Below are 6,746 nucleotides of genomic sequence, written 5' to 3' on the forward strand. Positions count from 1 at the left end.
TGCCCTGTATTAAAGCTAGTGTGTGCTAACACACATCTAAAGTGCCCTGCTTATTGACTGTGGTAGTTGCCTGTCTTCTTGACACCCTACCCAGTGCTCAGTCCCACAGAAGTAGGTAGACCTTTTAAGTAAACCTTGTAAAAGTTGCAAAGATTCCAAAGGAAACGGTTATATCATCTATATCTTGAAAAACTGCAGTGATCGCTTCTGTCTTTTTAGGACTTGCTGTGTTAGCACACACTAGCTCTTTGAAGTGTCCTGGCCTACCCCCACTCACCCATGTCAATTACTGTCGAGCTCTAGGAATCTTTAAGCAGTTGAAAAAGAAAGCCTTCCTGAGGCCAGAGAAATCCAGGAAGAACTAGCTTCCTACTGGACTTGGATCTGGAGCTGAATTCAAATACTGCTGGTACTGCACTGTCCAAGCTGCCCACTTCGCTTTCCTTCTGGAAGGATTTCTTACTCTTTAGCTGAGAGCAGGAACCACCATTTATTGAGTGTCCCAAAAGAGGCACTGCCAGCTTTGGCCAAGGTTCCACTAATGACCTCGGAGTGTAGAGCTAGCACTGCGTCTGCTGCAAGGGCCTAGATTAACAGTCTGCTCTGCCCCTGCTCTCCCAGTAATGCTCGCAGGGGCAGGACTTTGACTAGCCTTCCAGATTGAAGGGTCTTTATGTCCGCACCATAAATCTCCAGATAATGCTTTGAACCTGCTGCAGACTTTCTGCTTTCAAAGTGTTTTCCCAGGTATCCACCCCCCACCCTCATATTCTTAAAAGCCTTACCCAAAACCTGTACTGCAGTCATATTTAATTCTTCTCTACAGAAGATAGAGCATGCCAACTAGAACTGAGCTGAAGTCAGCAGCCTCACACCCATCCACAGGCTCTAACCCAGTAGCAGCTGCCCCTCTGCCCTTCCTCGACACAAGGACCCTTTTTACCACCACCGCCCCCCCAGTATTCAACAGGTTTGTTGATCCTGCTAGGCACTGACCAAGATGGTGAACTTAATGGTGGACAAGACAGTGGTGCTTAGAGCTTTGGTGAGGCAGTGATGCAGCTACTATCAGTGTAGTCAAGTGCTCACAGTAAAATTAGTAAGACCTTGGCACATTGAAGAAACAGAAGAAAGCGTATTTTCAGAGTATTCTAGGAAAATGACATTTTTTTTCCCAGAGTCTTTTGGTGTCAATAAGAAAGAGAAGGGGAAATAGAATATTTTCTGTGCCAAAACCTGGGGAGATGAGCAGACACTGCTTTGGACAAGGGGATTTAGCTCAGGGAACTGACTGTAGGAAAGAAAACAGAAAGTCTGCATTGAGAGTTGGCAACTACTGGACCCCAAACTCGACACTAGATAGGTAAGTTAGAGGTTTTAGCTCCTCAGCTTTGGAGATGATGGGGTAACCGTGTGCATGAAATGTGCAGAAATAAATTGGTGAGCCAGGTGGGCAGTGCACACGTGGGAGGCAGAGGCAGGTGGATCTCTAAGTTTGAGGCTAACCTAGTCTACATAATGAGTTCCAGGGCAGCCAAAACTACTTACTAGACAGACCCTGTCTCCAAAAACAAACAAAAATAAAACCACAAAACACAACAAAACGAAAAAGCAAAACGATGGAGAAGGAGGAGGAAAGACAGGAGCCAAGTCGGGGAAGCCCAGAGGGAGGAGAGCCTTCCCAGACGAGCGCTGGCCTGCAGCCTCCCCTGGAAGATCTCAAAGGACTTTCCAGGTGTAGACATTGAAGGGGCTCCTCTTTTAAAAAAATAATGTTTAGTATACTTTACACACAAAAAGGTTACTTCCCCAAACAAAAACAATTGGGGAGAAATGCGGGCTGAACGGAGACCATTTTGTTGTTTCTGCCCCTGGCTTACACATCACCCTCTTAAGTGAAAGAAAGCCCCACTAACAGGTGGGAGGGTGGAGGCACAGGGGATACTCCCCACATCCCCCACCTCCCCTAACAGGAGGGAGCCGTCTGGGTTATGGGGAACATCCTCACAGGAAATCCTGTTTTTCCACTTCCTGGCCAGAGGCTGAACTTCAGGAAAAGGATTTGGGGAGAGCTGTGTCCTGCCTCTTTGTGGGAGGTCTGGGGGCCAGAACAAGGGTGCTCCCTAAAAACAATGGGAAGGATGATATCAGGCATCCAGGAGAGTCAGTGGGATCCTAAAAAGCCACTCGGTCTCCATTGTACACCTGCGGACCCAGCCACAGCAGAGAAGGGACTTGGTCTGGGTCATCATCGCGCAGGTGCGACAACTGAGCCTGGAGCTCCAGGCACTGCCTCCACAGCGTGCCGTCTGTCTCAGGGTCTTAGCGAGTTAGCAATGAAGTAGTCAAACCCAGGCCCCCTGAAGCCTGTCATCCTGGAAACAGAATAAGGGCAACACACACACATACACACACACACACACACACACACACACACAGAGAGAGAGAGAGAGAGAGAGAGAGACTTTGCTCATATCACTGACTTCCAAACTTTGCATTTTGGAGAACCCTCCAGAACCCAGCCTAGATGACTGCCTGCATCATCTCCTCCATCTTACACAGAGGCCTCACGTGGCAGTGTCGTTTTTTCCTTGGTTCCAACTCCTCAGCCCTTTCTCTGGTCCTCTTGTCCTCTTAAACCACCTTCCATGTGTACCTTTGGCAATGAGTATGCTCTATGACTCCCTTTTCCAGTGAAGAGCCACATCCAAAACGCGTCCTTTTCCGCCTTCTTTCTTAGGACAGAGGGCTGAGGCAGGCATGAACTTAGGCTCCCTAAAGCTCATGCCTTACTTACCGTATTAAAGTGGCAGGGAGGAGGGTTAGCTAAGCGTGGGAGTGTGCCACAATTGAGTCACTCTTGAGTGATTTCAGATTTCCCACCCCTGACAGATTGATGGTGGAGTAAGCTAGGTGACTCTGCATGGAAACCTGCATTTCCCCGATGCACCAGATGGGGGCACCACTCAGAATAAGTGTGGCGGCAACCAGAGATCCCTTTCTCTCTTTCCTGGCCAGACGGAATGCCCTTTCAAACTCGTCTGTGGCTAGTTTTAGAGCCAAGACAGCTAGACAGTTCCACTTCCTCCAAGCGAAGCCCAGGTCCCAGCTGAATGTTTGCTCTCCATTTCTCTCTGCAGCTCCATCAGTCTCCTGATTTCTTCACTGCATGCAAGCTCTGTGGTAAGCTGGATAAAGACAAGCCAAGGACATGATCCTATCTTTGGAGGGTCTTTGTGTCCAGCACCATGCTGGGGATGTTCAAGGGACACAGGGATTTCTGCTCTGCAGGGAGTCACAGGGCAACCTCATTTCTGCTCATCTTCTGACCTAGAGAAATTGTTTTGTGTTTACCATCCCCTTTCTGCCCCCACACCAATCCCCTCAAGGCTTGCAGAAACAAGATAATGATGGGATAGCCTGGAGAAGCAAAATGCCCACTCATACATCACAAATTCCCCTAGTCCTGTAGTAAGCAGAAACTATGGTTCCCTGAGAACAAATGGGCTCGGTCCTCTCATACTCCTGACAGCACGGAGCCCACACTACTGCTTGAAATGAACCAACAACCAGAAGCTGTGCCCACTGTACAAATGAGGAAACAGTTTCCAGATGGGTCAGAGCTTGCTTTCCTCTGCCACTGGTAACAAGACTGGAAGAAAGCTGGAATTAAATTTGGTTTTCTTTTCTCTTTTCGTTTACACTGGCTCTATAACCCAGGCTGGCCTCAAATTCACATTTAGCTGAGAACGACCTTGAACTGATCCTCCTGCCTTCACCTCCCTGGTGTTAGCATCAGAAGTGTTCTATCATTCTTCTTGTATGCTGGAGATCAAACCCAAGAATTCAGCATGCCAGCTACTCTACCGACTGAGTTGTTTTCCAGCCCCAATCAGGGATTTCTTACCTTCCTACACAGCCTGCTACCACAGAAAAGGAAGTTTTCCTTTCTGACATTCAGGCATCCAGGATAGTGTCTGGCACATACAAGGCCTGTATGTAGTAAATGGAATACATGAGTGACCAAAGCTGGGTTTGTTTGCTTCATCCAAGGCCACCGTCTTCACAAACCCACTTTGTACAACTTGAGCCACAGGCTCACTGAGTTTCAATCATCCTCACATGTGCCTCCCGCCTCCTACTGCTGAGTCTTCCCACTCACTCCTGATCTCCTTCTCTGTCCTTATTACACTCCAAAGCAAAGGGCACCAGTGTAGAGCCCTGTCTGATGTACAGCCTCTCCTGGACTCCCAATACTTTTTAGCACCCCTCTCTAACATATCAGGCTGCCAATGACTCTTTCCTTCTGCCTTCTGCTTCCTTCATGGAGGTGTCTCTACACCTAAATACAGGGTCCGAACAGAGTAAGGCTCATAAGCGCACTCGCGAACATGTGCGCGGGCGCGTGTGCACACACACACACACACACACACACACAGGCATACTCACCACTTCTGTTCCTTAAATGCCCTAGACATGGTGTTTTTCCCACAAGTATTTTCAGCGACCCTGTGAATAGTGGTGTTTTAAGAGATGAAGAAATGGAGGCACAGAGTAGTTAAGGAGTCTCTTCTAGCTCAGAGTGCCCTGATGATCAGTTACTTATCCTTAATTATTAAGGGGTCATGTCCTAGAGTGTGAATTCAGAACCATGTACCCAGAGCACTAGAGATAGATGTCTTCTGCCACAGCTTCTCCTGGTGACCCAAAGCTGCCTGGCAGAGTCTAGTCTGCCTAGCACCTATGAGTCTCCTTAAACATACTTAAAAAACCATATCCTTCCTTCTACACATCTTTCCATTTCCTGTTCTCCTCCACCCCATTCAGCTGACAACTGTCTCAGTCTGTGAGGAACGTGAAGAGGGGATAGGGATGCTTGCTTTCACAGGAGCCTCTGCATAAAGGGAGTTCTCACTGAGCCGGAGCAGAGGCTATGAAGGAAGGAAGTGGAGATGGCAGATTAAAGACAGATGCAGAGACAAGGCCTTTATACAGGAAAGAGGAGCATATTCAGAGTTTGCCTGAGCCTAAGATAGAGACTGGAAAAATGAAAGGCAGAGTGAGCAAGATAAGAGATGAAAGGAATAGACCCGGGGTTCCTCCACTGCATCCTCATTACAGATAGGAAGCCTGAAGGTCAGAGGAAGAAATGGTCCTACTTCCTACGGATGTGTCCTTCATTCTTGCAAATCCCATTGGGTCAGGTCCTGCCTTCTCCAGCACTTTCCTCCTGTCCTTGTGCAACAGGACTGAGCAACACAAGGGACACCCAGTGGAAGGCTCCTGACAAGCCAACCAGGAAGAGTGAGAGAGGAGACAGTGTAGACAAAACGGGTTGACAGGGAAGTTTTTCTGGACTAGGTAAGCTTGAAGAAGGGCGCAAAGAATGAAAACAACTGTATTAGCTGATGATTTATGTGCAGTGAGATGTACCATTTCACTATCCAGTTAGCTGAGGTTTGACAAACACACACTTTTATAGTCATTACCACAATCGATGTATAGAATGCCCCTTGATGGAAGGTTCCTTTGTGTCTCTCATATTCACTCCATATTGCTTATCCTTCTGAACTCTGCCATTGTAGATTCATTTCGCTTTTTTCTAGAGTTTCATGTAACTGTAGCTAGATGCTATAGACACTGATCACTTTCACTCTTCAAGCACTGGAGGTTTTCTCCGTTTCTACATATATCTGAAGTTATTTTGATTGCTCAGTATCTAGTTGCATGCCTGAGCCACTATGTGTCCCAATCTGTGATATACTCTGGAATTATTTCTACTTGCTCTCACTAAGTAGCTCTGGCTGTCCTGGAACTCCGAATATAGGGCCAGGCTGGTGTGGAACTCATAGAGACTCACCTGCTTCTGCCTCTTAAATTCTGGGATTAAAGGTGTGGACCACTATAACCTGCTTATTTATTTGTTGATGCTGTGAATAAGGCTTTATGTGCATCTGTTCCTGTGGATATGTTTTTACGTCTCTCAGCAAGTATGTATGTATTAACCATATGATTAAAGGGGCTGCCAATGTGTGTATTGTTCTCCAAGATGGCTTCGTAATATTTGCATTCCCTTCAATGTACAAGAATGCCAGTTGACCTTTATCCCTATCAACACTTGGTATTGACAGTCTTTCACATTTTAGCCATATTGACAGACTTGTCACGGTAGCTCATTGTAGTTTGAATTTCTGTTACTCTGGTGTAACTTTCTTTTCATGAAAGTTTTGTTTTCTATGTTCATAAGGAATTTCAATTCAGACACATTACAATGATACTCATTGTTCAGCTGAAGATTTTAAAGTAGTTCTCCCACAGAAAGAAATGTCATATTCCCAACAGGAGTGGAGGGGACAATAGGCCATGTTGTTCTAGTTTACACAGCAGTTAAATGGCCAAGAGTGAGCCTGCTCTCTCATGTCCAAAGTAGACAGCATAGCACGGTCATTTCTACAGTCAGATGACAGGTGGAGACAAGGGCAGAAGAAGTGCACACAATAGATAGATGTTCAGTGCATATGTGCGCAGACCTGGAGGCAGATCGACTGTCCTCATGTGTGTCATGAACTGGCCACTGTGCTGGTGACCATCAGCAACTATTTGCCACAGACAGTTGGTTGCTATGCGTGTATTGTCCTCTAATGGCTTGAGCAAGTAAAACATTGATGGCAGAATTCGCTCTCCGGAGGACAGATGAACTTGGGAACACAAATTGTTGGCACAGCTTTGGTCCTCTGTATACTTCT

Source organism: Apodemus sylvaticus, chromosome 3, assembly GCF_947179515.1.
Source record: "Apodemus sylvaticus chromosome 3, mApoSyl1.1, whole genome shotgun sequence".
In the NCBI taxonomy this organism is placed as follows: domain Eukaryota; kingdom Metazoa; phylum Chordata; class Mammalia; order Rodentia; family Muridae; genus Apodemus; species Apodemus sylvaticus.